We start from the raw sequence: 18,847 nt of genomic DNA on the forward strand, positions 1-18,847 counted from the left end.
GCCGCTTGCGTCGTTCGCGACGCAAACTACTCACTAGGGGATGATAACTTTCATTATATGCCCAACAGTGTAAAAATTCTACTTTTGCGGTTTACCAGATATCTCACTGACTGAATGTGCAGGTGATTCCGGTTAGGTGAATAGACGCATATTTCATCCCCAAATGATGCGAGTGGTCCCTGCAAATTTAACCTGTGAGATATGAAACCCATCTCACGCTTTATTCACAATTTAATTATGGATCGATCAATATCATAATCAGTTTAGGCACTATTAGTCGTATGTTGAAAAAATAGACTAAAAAAAAGAATGTTCCATATCAGCCTCGGGCCAACCTTCGCCCTTGTATCACATGGCCGTTCTATTCGCTCTTGTTAATTAAACTTAAAACAATATTTGGTAATAAGCAGTAGTAACTGCCTAAAAATTGGCATGTTTTTACTCAATTAACGGCCGCAATTTCCGTTCTGTCTGAGCGACGAGATGTCGCAATAGCTCATTCGAAAGAGAAATGTTTGGGATTTCTTGCGATGTCCGTGTGAAACCAACTCGATGAGGGAGGCTAGAGCAGTGGCGTAACAAAGCCGAAATAAAACATTTCGTTTGGTTAGGACGCAATACAGGAAGCAGACGTCGATCAATCTTGACGAAACTTGGAGGGTTGAGAAACTTCGGGAGCCGACAGAAGGAATTAAGGAAAAAAGAAGATTGAAATTGATCCGACAAAGAAAGTGTGAGAAGCTCCCAAATCTTACGAAATTTTGCACTTTCACGCCTTATTTTTAGTCAAAATTGCTCCGTTGTGTAAGTTCTTTCACCATTTTAGATACAGCACTGGAAAGATCACATCGTGAACTGCTAGGAAAAGCGACAGGTGGCCTAACAAGCACTTTCCGGAAATTCTCGGGGTTTCCGTGGAGACGACTAAATTTTTTTATTTTTGTATTTACTCGAGTTGTTTGCTGCAGCCCGGGTGTTTGTGTCGCATTCTAAAGTGTAATAAAGGCTAAGAGTGTCGCATTGAATTGAGTGGGTAAAGCAAGAAAATGTTCAGCTTCTTTACCCTCAAGTGTTTCCTGTGTAGAAACCGGCAGAATTATTTGGATGAGCCCAAATATGGAAAATTGAGGTGTTACTTATATACACCCCGGTTGAAAGTGTTGTGTCGGATTTGTAAAAAAATGTATAATAAAATCTCGGTGGAATGCTGTATTCCTTTGTAGGCTCGTCAAAGGTTCGTAGTCTGTTTAGCATGGGTTCTTGATAGTTTCAGAGCTCGAAAATTTAGCAAGCCTGGCGAATTCCGAAACAAAGTCCACCTCCTTAAAGAACTTCCTCCAGCTAGCCCTTTTGTTGCACTTTAATTTCCTCTCAAATTACCTAGTGCGATGTAAATTTCACCCAACAAAATTGGCGTGTTTGCTGTCCACTTATTAAATGGATCTAGAAATGGAAATTAGACTTTAACGAAATACGTTCAGTTTGTAGACAGGCTACACAGGGTGTTTTAGAACTATAAGATCAAACTTCTCGGGACTCAGTGCACCAATAGAAGACATGTGAGTATAACAATCCGTGTCCGCAAATGTCTCCTAAAAGGCGCTACAGCCTTATGATGCTTTAAAACAGTTATGAGTAGAAATGTGTTTTATCGATTTTAAGTACGTTTTATTTTAATTTGTTGGCACAAAATAACACTACAGTAATTGTTCAAAAAGTGGTCCTTGAGTATTGTCAGTTCAGACAACATTGGATTGGCAGAAGTGGTCCAGTTTCGTGGCCTCTTAGGTCACCTGATTTAAAACCCTTAGATTTTTTCTGTAGAGACATGTGAAGTGGTTTATGAAACGTCAATGGAAACAGAGCATCACCTGATTGCATGAATCCTTGAGGCACTTGAAATCGTTCAAAATGATTATCAAATTTTTAGCCAAGTTTGCAGAAACCATGCACGTCGATTAAACAGGTCCAATGAAGTACAAGGACGATATTTTGAACAATTTCTGTAATGTCATTTTGTACAAATAAATTAAAATGAGAAGTAAAAAAACTCACTAAAAACATTTTTGCACTTAACTGTCTTAAAGCATCGTAAGGTCATAAGATCTTAGAATTTTGCGGACACGGATTCTTATACTCAGATGTCTTATATTGTTGCACTGAATAATACCTGAAAGTTTGATTCCATAGTTCTAAAACACTCTGTAGAGTTAGCGAACTAGTGGTGACATTTTTCGATAAAAATTTTAAGATTAAAATTTCAATTTAAGAACGCCAATAAGCTCTAGAGCTCAGTGGCATTTTTAACGAGAATTTAAATTTCGCTAAATTTATGCCTCCAACATTTTTATCAGCTTTAATAGTCTAGTAGCGTCCTGATGTTAAGGATGTACATTTCTAAAAGAAACAATCTCAACTAATGAAAATTTGCGTGTACGAGAAAAATTTCACTCAGTAGAATTTAATTTGCAGGTTTTTTAATTGAATCTCCCTATGCGCCGTAACTGCCCTGTTTCTACAATTACCTCAATTGCGTCGAAGTGCTAGAAAACAAAAAATACACTATTCATTGTACACAACCTTGTAGACAACGAAATGCTTGAAAAAATATTATGTTATCACAATCTTAGTGTTTCCACTTTCCACACTTTCCCGTTCGCCTGAACAAACGAACGCACTTGTTGAAACGAATTTATAAAAAAAACAGTCTATTTTCAACATTATCATCGACTTATTATGTTTTTATAGTTTCGTCCTTGATGCTCGAAAGTGCGAGCGAAATAGTGACGCAACTTCTTAGAATATTCGTTCATTATTTTTATTCAAGAGGGGTTGGTGCCGGGCAAGATCAAAAAGAGCCAAATTCAAAATTTGGACATGCAAGTGAGTCTAAATTTAACTTTTTTCAATTTATAATATATACTACGGCAGTTGCTAAAAACTTCGATTGGAAGGTCTGTGAGTAACCACTCATATCATTTGCACGAGTTACTCACGTTTTTAACTCAGGCCTTATGGCCAGTGTTGCGACTTGGTTTAATTGTGAGCCATAGCCGATATTCTCATTCAGTATGAGCCAATATGATTTCTATCTCTATAAACAACAATTCCTCCACTGGTTGATGAATTCATCGAATCTTGATAAGTTTGAAAACAAATATTTGGCTACGCATATTTTACGCATTTCGAAATTGGCAACCTTGAACTACTAAGCACAAACACGTGCATTGTTTTGTTATATTTATATATTGCAAAAGAGATGATAAATTTTGAATCTAGTTTAATTGTACCGAACATCGCGATATAAGTACATACACACAATCGCAATGTCTAGGGATATTTTAAAAATGTGCTTGTAAATTATATTCAAATTTCATTTTCAATGCTATGTTTTCCATTATGGATATGTAAAATTGACTTTTACTGACAACAAAAACACAAATTTCAAAAAAATAAAATTAAAAAAAGACTAAAGCATTGAAAAACGTACGAAAACTAAAAAATATTCCCAAATTTAAATTTTGACACAAAAAAAATACTGAAAACTCAATAACTTATACGTCCTCCTCAATTATTTAAAACTGCTCGGCACCCTCTTGACATGCTTACAATGAAGTCGCCGATGTCGGGTTTGATTATCATATTCCATGTCTCTTGAAGCCCTGAAAAAATAGTATTTCTACCATTTCTCGACCTATCCATACGAAGACCTTTCCTCTGAAGCATATTCCAGATGTGCTTAATAGGGTTCCGGTCCGGGTGGTATGCTGGCCATGGTAACATATAGACAATATTGTTTTCCAAACATTCCATTGCAACTCTCGATGTCTGTGGTCTGGCGTTATTATGTATCTAAACGCTGTTGGGACCTGCAGCTGCTGCATATGGAACAACAGATTCCAGTATTTCCCTTGGGCCACGGAGTCAAATAAGCAAGAGGCCAGCGAAACCATCATCTGGAAACAGCACAATGGACATGACTAATGGATAAAGGCCAGTGGATCAAGTGATTGATTCTTGCACTCGAGTCATGTATAACTTAGGGCTAAAGGCAATCGACAACCGAGGCCTCAAGCCTCTCAATACTGATGTTTTATCCCACAGGAATAGTTATGAGTCATGGTAGGTTGCAGGGAAAGGAAACTCAAGATTTTTAGTGGGTAGGCACCTCGGGGAATCCCACACTATCCGATCACCAGAACTCCAGGCCGAACGTCTTTAGAAAATTTTCCTTGGGAGGTTCTAGTATCTGATCCACATAAGATCTACCAGTCAAAAAGTTCTCCAACAGAACGAGATTGGTCCTTTCCCCTATGATTTCTCCCCAGACCATAATTGTTCCCCCTCGAAAAGGGTGCACTTCCTGAACGTTGCTGCGATGGTTTGCACTGTTAGGTCCTCTTTACACATAAACCCTTCTGGAGTGGGGATAAATTCCAAACCGAAACCTTTAATATGAGATCCAAGTCGGTGGAGGGTGCCATTTAAAATTTTCAAGTGGGGATAGCGGAGTGGCAAGGGGCGGCTATTAGGTTTTTACACAGATTATATCAAAAGTGTTCCCCTTGGCAACCTGAAAGACCACCTTACTCAGTACTTTCTGTTTTTACAGGATTTGGGGTGGGAAGCTTTCAAATGAACACACTGTATAAATAAAGCGGTCCGAAGCAAAACATAAAGGAGTCGATGTAGTGCCTCAATTACGGCATCTTCCATAAAAAGACTATTTCATTTTATGCGAAAAATAGTGAACACCTGAATGAAATTTGGCTCTTTTTTGGGGAGACAATTCAATACGATGTACGTTCGCATTTGTCACACAAAAACCACAATTTCCTGTCAACCGCAAAAACTTCCATTACAAAACGCTTTATTTGATCCAATCTCGATATATGGCCTCTAATTACACGTTCTAGAATTTAACTGGGCCTATTTAATAACAGAGTGGAACCTAATTTAAGGCTATTTATGTACCATAGAAGGCCCCCCTGATAGACGAACAATGGTCACTAATTTTTGGTAGTTATTTCGAGGAAATGGGTGGTTTGTGCGTTTTGTTCTGCGTTTATTGCTTTATTAGATGCCTTTCGTTTCGGAAAATTAGACTTCTTTGGACGATTAATTTGTACGGCACGGGCATGAAATTCATGATACTGAAACGTAGCATTAGTAGTTACGGGTTTGTGACCCATAAAATTAGTTTTCTAATGCCCGTTTCCCAAGCAAGCACCTCAAGGAAAGGATGGTTAAGAGCCACGTAACTTTAAGGCAGCACTGCGGAAAATTTGCGTACCACTAGACACGTAAACGAAAACGCTTCGCTAAGTATGGAATGAATTTCGCAAATTCTTACATTCCGTTCAATTTTCTCAGTTCCTTATCGCTGGCATTACGTAAAATAGTGTGAATTTTACATATCTTTTGTTCCAATAAATTTTTGCAGAAGGGCAGAATAGAGGGAGAACTGGGGAAAAATTGGCCCCTAAACATCCTTGCCGGGAAAAAGTAGTACCTGCCTATATTCGTATGTTGCTCTCTAGAATAAGGTTTATTTTTGGTGTAACGAAGAATGTTAATATACCATGCGGCTCTAAAATGTGTGGCTCCCTCCGTTAACTTTTTAACAAATTATTATTTTTTAAAAATTCAAAAACGGCATTAAATAAGACAAAAAGATACTCTTTTCTGACGTTTGTTAATTTTTTTAAATATTGCTTACGTTACCGGTAGGGCAAAATGGTCGATTTTTTAAAGTTGAAACGTGGGTTAAGTGACACCTCAAATTAAAGGTCTTTCAAAACCACATTCAATAGTGTATTGCAATTCAAAATCTATCAATTAATTTTTGAGAAACACAGCTATAAATTTAGTAAGAAATGCAATACAAACTCGGTTAAATAGTACGTAAATAATGAAAAAAGTTGTTTGTTAATGGAAAATCGGCTTGTTTTTGTGTCGCCTGTTGATTTTGTGCTCACAGATAGTCTTTGGTTAAGAATAAATAAATAAATATAATAAATAAAAATAACCAAAAGCTGTTTGTGACAATAAAATCGGAAATAAACCAATTTCCTATCAAGAAACAAAAAATGTTTCAAATATTTACGTACCATTTAAATGAGCTTGTATTGTATTTTTTACCAAATTTATAAATGTTTCCTCAAAAACTAATCAATCGATTTAGAATCATAATACACTATTGAATGTAGTTTTGAAAGACCTTTAATTTGAGGTGTCACTTAATTCATGTTCAATTTTTAAAAAATGCGTTACCGGTGACATGAGAAACACTTAAAAAAATTAAAAGAAAGTATTTTTTGTCCGAATTAAGGCTGCTTTTGTATTTCTTTTAAGAAAATGTAAAACAATTAATGGGGGGAGGGGGAGATGATAATTTAGAGCCGTACGATATTTTCTCCATATATCACATTTCTATCATCATTAGCGAGCTCCACGATTTCTTAATTTCAAAAACGAAAGATCTGACGATAAGTAACTCACACTAACATTAATAACGCGCTTCACAGGCCAAATTTCTCAAATTAAATGCAAATATTAAATAATGGGAAGTTCAAAATCTCCTCTTGAAGAAATTAGCGGCGAATTTTGGGTACTTTAGTGAAGTCACCTTTAAGGAACGTTAATACTGGGGTGAGAACCAACCAAGTCTTTTAAGGGCTACTTAATGTCAAAACTCCCTTAAGCCCAACTTAGCGAGCGCTGAGGAAACAGGCAGAAAGCAATAAGTTATTTATTAAAAGATTGAGATTAAAGAACAATAAAGAATCCTTGAGACGGCTTAGCAAATTTCAGATAAGAGAATTTTTGTTGTTGTTATTCGCGTAAATAGGACAAATTTAAAAATGGTGTTACGTGTTCGCCAATTTCGCGATAAAATTGATATCTTTATACTTAATGGAGATTGATCAATTTTTAATTGTGAGACAGCATGGTACCACAATAAAAAAATCGTTTAAATTCTTCAAAACCACAACGGGTAGAGTTCTACATACCGTGCGGCTCTAAATTCTATATAAAAAATGTCAACAAATTCCAACCTTACATTAACGAAGGTTTGTGGGTTAATAGATCTGCAAACTTCTGTAATTCGACGTTTTCGTCGTACAAAAAAACTATTTTTATTGTACCAAAGAACTAATTTACAACGATCAGGCTTGCAACTACTCACAGAAAATTATGAGGAAGAATGATGTGGTTTCAATGGTTAAAGGCGGTTTTATCTTGTAGTCCTAATGGGCTCCACTTGTCCATCGCGCCAGACGTCTTTGCACAGGATAATACAATGGGATAAGATGGGATGAAATACAGATGACCATAGAATAACCCAGATGGCCCCATGACAATACAAATAGCTACCTAACTTCTGACGTTTTATGAAAATAACTGAAGACCGATTTGTATTGCACTTTTCACGACAATTATTTTTTTTCTATTTATAGTTCTTTTTCTCAAAAAACGAATTGATCTACTTTAAATTGCATTCTACCATTAGATGTGGTTTTGAAATACCTTTAATTTGAAGTGTAACTTGGCCCATGTTTCAATTTAAAAAAAACGGTCATTTTGTCCTGCCGGTGACGTAAGCAACATTTAGAAAAACAAAGGAACGTCAAAAAATAGTATTTTTTGTCATATTTTATGCCGCTTTTCAATTTTTTAAAAATAATAATTTGTTAAAATGATAAGGGAGGTGTTTTAGAGCCGCCCAGTATAACTGACTGAGACGAAATGATCTCAAAACAAAGTGGTTCAAAAATTGATTTAGCTGTGCGAGGACTTTTACCAGTTGCACTTATGATGGCTCCGATATATTTGCATGTGATCTCATACGTATTTCAATAGATTTAAAACCATTAGATTTCGTTGTTGCTCTTTTATCAAGCTTTTCCTTTAGTTTTCCGCATAGCCTTGTTTTACTTCAAGTCTCGCTTTTTTCTACTCAACTCTTTGTACATTGTTAAATATCCTGAATCTACAAAACTCGCGGAAAATTTTCGTAATCTTCTTTGCTACGGCTGAATCTATTACTTTTCGAGTTAGTATCTAATTTCAAGCTTCATAAAGCATGTTTTCAAAATATAGGAATAGTAATTCTTCTAACAAGCCGTAACGTTGGCTGGCGCCGTTGTGATTTTTTTAAAGTACAAACGTTTAGATTTCACGGTATTACGTGTCCTACGCATTCGTACTACGCGGTACCTACGCCCGGGACGACTATACTCTGCGTAACCACCGCTATCGCATTTGTCCTTCGTTTATATTGTTTTCTGAAATTAGTTATGATTCTTCATTTGAAAGTAACTTCTGGGCTTGAAAGTAATTTCTGGGCGCCTATAGTTTGTGAAACCAAACGGAATTACATACTTAAGTACCTGCCTCATTTCTATAAATAAATAAATAAATAAATAAATAAATAAACAAATTCAATGTCTTGACCTGACAGATGAGCGTTACCCAACCCGCCCATCATGCAGGTAGAGAATCCATCAGGTACCATACAGTACCTATGCTAGAAACTTACGTAACACCACTTAGTATAACATCTAAATCATAGTTGTCATAGGCCTCCTTACTAATCACAGCCTCACTTGAGCTGAGGCGCAGGTCCATATCATAGCTTCATATCAAACTGAATTATTTGGGAAAGGCAAAAAATTTATTAATTGTATGAAATGGTTTATCTGAGAGAAACTTGTTTAATTTGCTTTTAAGAGCGTTGATGTTTGGTTGGTCTTTTATGGTATCTTGTAGGTGATTATATGTTTTAATGCCCGTGGCTTCTGGTCTGAGATTGTGTATATTATGATTATTTTATTTTCTACATAAAAAGAATTTTAATGTGTAGATTGAGATTACTGGCAGCAATTTCAGGCGCATGAAATTGGGTTTGCATGAATCTAGTTATTAGACTTTTGACCCAGCAAAGATCCCATATCACTGACTGAAATAAATCATACCATAATACAGTGTAACAAGGATACCTTGACGGACTATAGATTTCAAAGAACAAAAAGGAAAGAAAGACCGTTTAATTTACTATATAGGTCTTCAATGCGATTTGACGAGGACTAATTTGGGTCAGGAATAAGTCCCAACAATTTTGTGCGATGCGATTTCTGAAAACGCTTACCTCCTAGGGTTTTATTAGTGAGCTCTCACCAATAAGAGATTTCAGGGAGATAAAGGTTACGAAGTGATATTTTATAAAATTCAATTTTAGACCGTTATCAGATGACTACCCAACAACGTTTTCAGAGAGTAAGATCCTTGGCGTACCTCTTATACTGTTCTTCATTTATTGATTTCTTACCTTATGATTTCCAAGACATTCTTTGTAGGAACATGATTTTTGACAATTCCATCAAACTGGAAGGCTGAACCTTAACGCGTAATGCATCATCGTAATGATAGAAAAAGCGAATTTTAAAAATGTCAACATTCCGAGATGGTGCCCATAAGACAAAACACAGTTGATTATGGTTGTCGAGGGTCGAAACGTCTTATTTAAAATATGTCATCGCCATGTGATAGAAGAGAAAAAGTTGCAGTCAATCGATCAATAAAATCAAAATTTTGTATATTCTCTCCTAATAAGATAAGAAAAAAATAAAACCTTTTTCTAAAATCTTAGTTTTTTTGAAACAGCTCTGAAAGTTGATGGAAATCTTCAAATTGTAAAAAGGCAGATTTTTTAACTTCAAATCGCGCAACTTCGCTCCAATTTAACCGATCTCACATCTTTTGTGGTTACCGAGTTCCCCATAATTGAGCTCCCAAAACGGCCACCATTTACTCAGGGTGTAACATGTCATGATGGAGATATTTCAAAGGGCGATAGTACTCTGAAAAGTAATTTAAAAATTCTACTAGACCCATGGTCAAAAACGCACCATTTTCGATATACAGGGTGGCAAAGTTTTACATTTTTAATAATTTTGTTTTCGTTTAAATTAATTTTTATTTTAAGAAATTTGATTAAATGTTACGAATTGCTTGAGATTGTTAATAACTGAATTGGGTGATTATTTTTTCTTTACATCCTTTACATTCTTAATTTGCATCGATAGATATTTTTGCAAATTCTACGAAAACGTTGAAAGATATGAAAATATTGCAAAATACCAATAAAAGAAAGAATTGAAGAAGAAATTTGCCTTTGGTATCAGAATGTATAGAGGGCGTTCCAGAAAAGATAAAAAGCATAAAGTAGTGCATGACCCAAAAAAACATGACACCCGGTATATGGTTATCGACAATTTTGTCATTTTGTTGTAGGAGGTCTTAACGAAAACAGGTGTATTAAATTCAAAAAATTTAACTCAAAGGCATACTTGAGAAAAACGCAAAATATGAGAGAAAATGTGAAACTTTGCTCCCCTGTATATCGAAAATGGTGCGTTTGTGGCCACGCGTCTATTAGCACTTTTTTATTATTTTTCCGAGTGCTTCGCCCCCTGAAACACCCCCACGGTGATATGTTGCACCCTGCATAAATCTCTTTATTTGTTCCATACCAGGGACAGGTATTTCACAAGCTTCATTGAACTCATAAGCAAACATACACATATTTCCAGAAGTTTAATCGCCTTTGTGCCGCTGAACGTAACATTGAAATACCAAAATCACGTTTTCAAATAATAAAGAATTCCTGAAAATTTCTCAATCCCCATCAACCCCTATTCTAGGGGTGTAAAAATAAAAAGCTCGCGTAAGCGCCTCTGTGTCCGTGATTATTTGTTTCTTTAGCACCGTTATCACGTAGAGACATGCCACCGATTGGGGCTGGAAAAATACCGAATTACGACTAAACAAATAGAGGGGTAAGTAAACCGAGTTTGAGGGTTTAATTAATTTCCTGTGTTTATTCGTCGGGATTGAGCATTATGCGAGCGACCATCGCTCTCATGCCTAATTCAAATAAATTGTATCGTTAATCAGTTTTAAACTATTGTAATCGCCATAGTTAACCTTAATGAAATATTAATATTCTCTACTGCTTAAAACACTTATTCACCGCACAACACTGTAGTTGGTCAAGGCCAAAATACCAAATTAACTATCAGGGAATGAGTAATAGTTTGTTAAACAAGTTTTTTTAATCATTTTTAGCGATCTGATGAACATTTATATTTACATAACAATTATTGAGTTAGAGCAATTTATATTCTTTCCCTGGCGATTGCGAATCTGAATCGTGGTGTTGAACATTTGTCTTTGTTCGATGGTGTTTAGGTGCTCTTGCACCGCACGGGGGACACAATCATGGCCAAGATAAATTTAGGGACTTGAAACGCGCCGCTCAAATTGCATCATAACTTTTAATAGATTTGGATAAGAGGTTCAAATGCAGTGCGATTTAATCCGTAGTCCAAGAAGGGGTCCTAGGGCTAATCCTCAATGTTTAATGCATTTTTTCCAAAGTCCTTGATATTCAAATGAGTTGTTTACGAGTTGAATTTTAGTCGAATTAGGCATACAGGACGTTGGAACGATTTAAATGAAATTTGCAAACATTTCCAAGTTGTGTATAGTTTTCGAATGAGTAAAGCCAGGGCCTTTGACCTGTGCTGACTAAGCTGCAAAGAGGCGCAGGTTTTATTAATATTGAATGATTTTTTCGAACTATCACTCCGATCATGGATTTTGGCAAAACAATTCTCCTTGGTCTAAAATGAGCTTGGCAAAAGCTTCGAAAGTAAAGAGACACATCATAGTCATAACATGGACATTTCTAGGCAATTAATCATAACTACTGAAACGTGAATATGCACGCAAATTCGGGATGTGATGGTCAGTGATAAGTGCTGAATGATGCAAATGCATTCAACAATTTATAGGTTGCGCTCAGACGGAACTGTGGGATGGAACACATGGACCAATTGCCAAAATTGAATTTAAACAATTTATTTTATCTAGTTATACACACGGAATTATGACTGCATAATCATAACATTGTTTCCAAAGGTGAAGCAAGGTGAATTCAGTTTAATTTTACATATTTTCTAAACTGGACTTTTTGTTTTACTAATGGATCACTGCAGCTATATAGCAATAAACATTTAATCGTTAATTGAGTAGAGTGATTTGGTAGGTAGTTGGGCAGGGATTCTTGTTTGTTTATATAGATCCTATGGAAATTTGTGAACGCTATTAAAAGAACAGCTTTTTTGAAAGTATGTAACACGAACTTAACGCTCCATATACAGAGTGATTCATTACCAACTGCGCAACCGAAAACTGAAGATACTGCACGTCAAGTGGTGACGATTGGAGAAAATGTGCCTTGGCCGAAAGTTGATAGTTTCAGACGTACTGGATTACTCATTAGTTTTACAAAGTTTTCATATTGCAGATGTCAGCTATTAAGAGGTATTTCAAAATTATTTTCAAACATAAAGGGTCCACCATAAAAATGCGGTAGAACCAAATTATGTTTTTTTTTAATGGAACCCTCCAATTTTTTCGTCTTTTTCAGAGTTATCGTCTTAAACTTTAAAGTCAATTTACATAAAGGATCTCATGTCAAAAACTTACCGTTTCCGAGTTATTCGGGAAAATTAAAAGATTTTGATGGCTGCAGGTCTCACGGAGATCAGTATTGTACCTTAACCACTGCGAATTTCGAAATCGATTTTACGAGGTTCCAAGGGGACCTAATAAACTACGTTTTGACGCGTTTTAATTATAAAAAAATGTTTGTCATAACCCCGAAATAAGCCTCTGAAACTTGCTTATTTCAAATGGAATTCTTAATTTTCTCGACGATATCGTGTTCAGAATCTAAAAATCTATAACTTTTGTTAACGTTATCTTACCCCTGAACGCAGCCGTTTGTAAGATCCCGAAAATTGCCCCTTTTTATCTTCTAAATGTCGCACCGCTGACGTCACCATAGGCAAATGTTACGAGGTGCCCTGTGACGTCCACTATCATTTTGACATTTTTCATGACTATCGATAACTATATTATTAATTTGATTTCTGAATCGTGTTAATTCTAATGCGTTTTTCGTTCATTTTATCTTTTTAATTAACAAGTAAATAGGTTTTTTTCTGGCAAGACTGTAATTATGTTTTGATCGAAATGGGAAACAGTTTAAGAATTTGTTGTGAATACCTCATTTGCACAAAAATTTTAAAAATTACCGTAATTTTACGAATTTTTTAAGTTTGAACACGTTGCCGTCGAAATAATTGGGGCATTCCATTTGAAATAGGCAAATTGTCGAGGTTCGAAGTTATGCAATTTAGGAGGCATATTTCGGTGATTATGGGAAATATTTTTTATAATTAAAACATGTCAAAACGTAACTTATCAGGCGCTCTTGGAGTCTCATAAGATCAATTCCGAAATTCGCAGCGGTTAAGGTATAGCACTAATTACTGTGAGACCTTGCAGCTATGAAAATGTTCAAATTTTTTCGAATAACTTGGGAACGGTAAATTTTTAAAATAAGACCCTTTATGTAAACTAACCTTAAAATTTGACGATAAATCCGAAAATGATAAAACAATTTGGGGGTTCCATTTAAAAAAACATAATTTGGTACTACCACACTTTTACAACGGGCCTTGTACGTTTGAAAATAATTTTTTAATTTGCGCTTCTTGATGACCAAAAACTTTGATATGAAACATTTCCTTTTAAAACTAATACTTATTGAGATGTCGCAGTTCGCACATTCAAGTTGTGCAAATTTAATTTTTTTTTCAATGAAACACCCTGTATGTTAGGACAAACTATGAACCTATAAATCATAAGCAACAATTCACGGACACACTTCCCTATAGTTATGTGTATCAGTTTTCGAGTTATTTGATCCCTCACGGAGCCATGTTTCCAAAACTATGGAAAATCAGTTTCGCTATGTTTGAAAACTTACCACCCTTCCTCCTATTGATTGCCTTATGAATTGGGGTGCTTCCATAATTTACCACTCATTTGGGTTAATTTGTCTATAAAATCCCGACACCTATCTGCCTCCAGGCCATTAATGGGTGAGCGGATTGCCAGAACAACGCGCGTAATAGTGAATAAAGATTTTTTCCAATGCTCTATATTGTATACAGTAATTTTACATTTGTTTATAAACATACTATAACCCCTATTTATCACTACAGTATAACAAATGCTCTCAAGCGTGAATGATAAGTTCATCATTCACGCTCGATAAAATAGTGGAATTAAGGTAAATTTTGAATATATTAGTGATGAACAAGTCAAATTTTTAGTTTAATAATTGAGCAATAATTTGATACGGATGATGGGGGAACTACATTGAAAAAACACTTAATGGGTAATTAAAAATTTATATTTTAAAAATATTGAAGTATTTTAGGCTTTTTCTTTAAGAACGAAATAATAGAAATTGTCTTATTGCTCATCGGTTAAGCCAAAGTTCACTTCGATTATTCGTTAATAATTTAATTAATGCTTTAGAGCATCACTCATAATATCATCATCATTCATGATAGGCTTAGAACCTTCATTTTTATTTGTGTAAGTTTGATATAAAGTTGAAATGTTCCGTGTTTTTTGTTTAATATATAGTCATACATGCTGTCGTAGACAAGTGACATATTTAATAATGATTGAATGACACGTGGCACTTAAGCGGTGAGATCAAGTGTGCTCAATTTCGATCATCACTAATCGATGATTCACTAATCGATAATTTCGGAATTTCGAGAGGAATCATAGACACTTTGAAAAGGGGTGGAAATTAAATATACACGTGTAGTACATAGAGAATTATAAGAAAATATATATACTATATAATATGATAATTTGTGAACCAGTTAGTACAGTGGAAAACTCGTTGAGTACGATATCGTTTACATTTAACTTTATTCGATAATCACCATCATCCCATACACGCTATGTATTAGTTAATTCGGGTTAATATACCTATCTATGTAATCGGTGTACCAAAAAATTTTTGACTAAGAGTACCTTGAATCAAATTATATTTTGTGCGCACATGTCGTAGCCGAGTTCGCCTTAAATTTCACTTCGACACCTTTCATCTGTAAGTAGCGAATTAAGTTACGACATACAAGTCTTGTTTGCAAGGCGCTCTTAGTTATAAATCCGTCGGTACACCTCTGAAGCACTAACTCAAAGAGTACCATCGTAGATCGTTACGTTTAGAGTCGATTTTGCAATAAAAAAGTTTTTAACTTTTTTAATTTGATTAAAAGTAACTAAAAACTAAATTATTTTTTTAATATTCGAGATAACTGATTTTCCTTGCGAAATTGTCGCATCGAATCGATCTGGTTTGAAAAATTTGATCGATTCTAGTGAATCGATTCATTATAGCTTTGGAGCATCTATGGCTCCTTTACCACAATACCGGCATCGTGATGGCGACGACCTAGGGCGCCAGACTTACTAAGGCCGGACCAGCTTTATCACCGACTATAGAAACTATTTTAGTATGGTACTAGTATGGAACAGGTCTCATGTTACCAACTGACGAAGCTCGCATTTCTCATCGGTGCATCAGCCAGTAAGGCCAACCGCAGCAACACGCAACTATCGCAACTAAACAGAACAAAACACTGAAATTAGAAGAAAAAAACGACTAATTATTTGTGTAACACGAATTTACATTCAACAAAAACCGGGTTGTGCGTTCGCAACCGTAATTACACGTTGGCTATTGAAATGTATGGTTGTTTATTCAGAATGTGACTCATGCCCGTTCTTCGTTGCATAATGGAGAGCACACAGTTCAACAAACTTTTTTGCAAGCACCCTAGCAACAACTATTATTTTAACCAATTTTTGTTTTGTTTTGTTGGGCGTATTTAGCGTTCGTTTAAATGAAAATTTAGACCATTACGTAAGACAAGTAGTGCTTGCACTTTCCTTCAGAAAAAAAAAATCAAACTGTGTTTTGAGTATTTTGGCCATTGTTGCTAAATTTACTTGGTTAACACAAATGCAAATTTTATGTGCGCGGTCAGTTTTGCTTGCCAACATTATATTATCGCACTACGTAAAATAATTTTTCGAACTCACTTTCTGACACTAATAACCGGCCTTGTAACTCGAGCTAAAACACGTCAAAGGATCTGAAATGTTTAATTAATTATCAGCATCCATCTTCACTGTTTGTTGTTAGCGATAATGCTAATTTTGTTAGAGAAAGTGGGTACATGCCAAGCTTATGATAATACCAACAATTGGGAGATTTACACAGTAATCAATATGAAGCCAAATATCAGGACTATACAGTGCGTCCCAGAAAACATCATTATTCAAAGTAAGTATTTTCAGCTGAGTTTACTCTACACAAAAGCTGCTTGCGTCCATTCCACAGGGAGTCAAAGTAATTTTTTTTAATTCTGCAAATTGACCATAAATGTCGCAGTTTTTGATTTATAGACGACAGTTGCTCCTAGGGGGGCTTTTGGGGCCGATAAATTCAGCTAGCTGGTATGTGGTGCCACCTGCGTCTTACCACCGTGCAAAAAATCGCATAGCTTTTTTTATCATTACTGGTAAAGATAAAAAAATGTAATGTTCCTGCGGATTCTGGTCTCCTGAACTTGTCTACATGAAAAAAGTGTTCTATTGACGTGTACTTATCCTTACTTGAACTAAGAGAAAGTAAATGTTAACCGTAACAAAATTTTGTCGCCCCTTGAACACAGGTTGGTTATTGTTTTTGATTGTATTTACACGTTCTGGAATATTATCCCATAACTCCTCTCAGCTGTTCCGCACGAAATGGTATTTCAACGACTTCAAAAAAATAATATTAAAAAAATCTAACGAGTTTAAGCCCGGACTTCGTGGTGGCCACAGAGGTTGACTACCCCGGACGTATATAAGATTCTGCTATGAATTTGATTATTTTACGAATTTTGTGAGGAATATCAATAGGCACCTTAAAATGTTCCCTATTTCCATCCCTCTGCTGGGCGGATTCATCCCAAACGTATTGGAAAGTGTAATTACCAGGATAAAATCCAGTCGAAAAAATCTTGCAACCCCTCAGGTTTAGTTACAAGTTCTTGAATAAAATCCATTTAATTTTTGCAACTTTAAAGCTCCGGGTCCTCTAAACAAGTTAATAGAATTTTAATCACGAGGCGGAAATATGTATAGAAAATCAAATCCCCTTTTGATTGAGGCATAATTTGACACCATTCCCCTTTGAAATTTTTCAAACGAGACGTCCTCCTCGTTAAACAATTTTTAACGAAGCGTCCTAGGGAAAAAGTTTATATGAAGCACCTCCCTAAAACTCAACAAAGAATGCGAGGCTTTACTTTTGGTCACTGTTAGAAAGTCGTCATACAGCGAACTTAAAAGTTTGGTATCAACTAAACCAAAACCTATCAAAACCGTAACACAAAAGTTCTTAGGCCTTATCTAACGGCAGTTCTGGTACCAAATAAATCAAAAGGTCGCGCTACCGGTTTTTGAAGAGTACCCCCCTATATACCTACCATTTTGAAAAGCATTCTTTGCTTGCGCTCTCTACGGGTTCCCTAAATAAGATACGTAAACAGGTTCCGAGAAAAAGTGTCAAGTTTCTTGTGACTTATGAAGGAAACAAATGGTACCTGGGTACTTGCTTAGTCCGCAGTTTGGTCACGTATGTAGGTACTGTGCAGATCAGTGGTGTATCTACTGATTTTTTAGATGGCGTCATACTTAAGTGCCACTGTTTCAAAGGGACTCTGGGGGCTTTGTACGTTTATTGTTCTTAAGGGGCAACCATAAGGTGTAGAAAATGAAATATAAACACTTTAATATAAATAGTAAAATACATTAAGAAGTCGGACGCTAATGGATTGAACCAGACCAACCTTGTTTTTTCTTGACACATCTATTTATGGTTTTATGGTACCCATAGCTCCAGTCTGGCTCTATTTCTTTTGAGAAATAAAGTCCTCATTTCAAGCTCTTTTGCTTGATTATTAGCTTTTAGCCGAACTTCGCTAATGCAAGTGATTACTCATAAATGTTGGCGACTATCCCTCATTACTCGACGCCACCTAAAGAAGAAAGTTTAAAAAGAAATGTATTTTAGGGATAAGTGTTTCATGGATATAACAAAAAGCCCTATATTAGTCATGTGTACCTTCTTACCTGTTTTTCTTTCTGCAAAAGAAGGTTCTGATTTACCGTCTCGAGTCAACTGCGGCCTTCAACAATATGTGGTGAAAATATTGTTTTTCCTTTATTTTAAGCCAAGTTGTATCAGGTGGTACGAAAATCGATTCAGCTCAAATAGAACTTTGTTCTGAATCATGTTGGAGCTCTTTACAACTGTGGACGAATGTCTAAACGAGATCCTTACCACATTAGAAACATTGGTGGGTACTGAAAAGCCAATCGGTTGATGAGGTATTTATAAGATGTCTCTGAACATAGTGCCATAAGTTCATCCACGTAATCTAGATTCCAAAATATCACGAAAACTTCACATAAACATATATCGAAAGACACTTCGTTTTTGATTTACGGAGTGTGGAAAGTTCGTTCCTGAGGATGGTTTTTATTAATATTTTCGAAACATGTCGAAACAAATTGAATAAAATTTTCTACTTTATTATAACTTTTTGTGCTCTTTCTGAAACTCTACAGAGAAATTGTCACAATTTTCTAGGGGCGAGTAATATAGGCAGATAGTGCTTAAAAAGTACCTAAATGATTTATTAAATCTCAATTTTCTTAAAAATTATTAGAGATTTCAGCTTAAAAACAGCAATTCCTTTTTTATATAAAAATGTTCATATTTAATATTTTCCTATAAAATCTCGAATAAAGTTAAGTACAAAAAGTTTAGGTCATTTTAAAGCACTGC

At 35.5% G+C, this 18,847-nt stretch overlaps 1 protein-coding gene across 1 annotated transcript in view; it reads left to right on the top strand.

Annotated features, from left to right (window-relative positions):
* The window catches only part of LOC136413265 (general transcription factor 3C polypeptide 3), a 132,894-nt gene extending 114,923 nt beyond the window's left edge, over positions 1–17,971 (top strand). The window contains exon 13 of the mRNA XM_066396718.1: positions 17,962–17,971. The gene's annotated coding sequence lies outside the window, so the exon portion shown is untranslated. The remainder of the gene's footprint in view (positions 1–17,961) is intronic.
* The last annotated feature ends 876 nt before the right edge of the window (positions 17,972–18,847 follow it).

This window comes from Euwallacea similis, chromosome 1 (genome assembly GCF_039881205.1).
Source record: "Euwallacea similis isolate ESF13 chromosome 1, ESF131.1, whole genome shotgun sequence".
In the NCBI taxonomy this organism is placed as follows: domain Eukaryota; kingdom Metazoa; phylum Arthropoda; class Insecta; order Coleoptera; family Curculionidae; genus Euwallacea; species Euwallacea similis.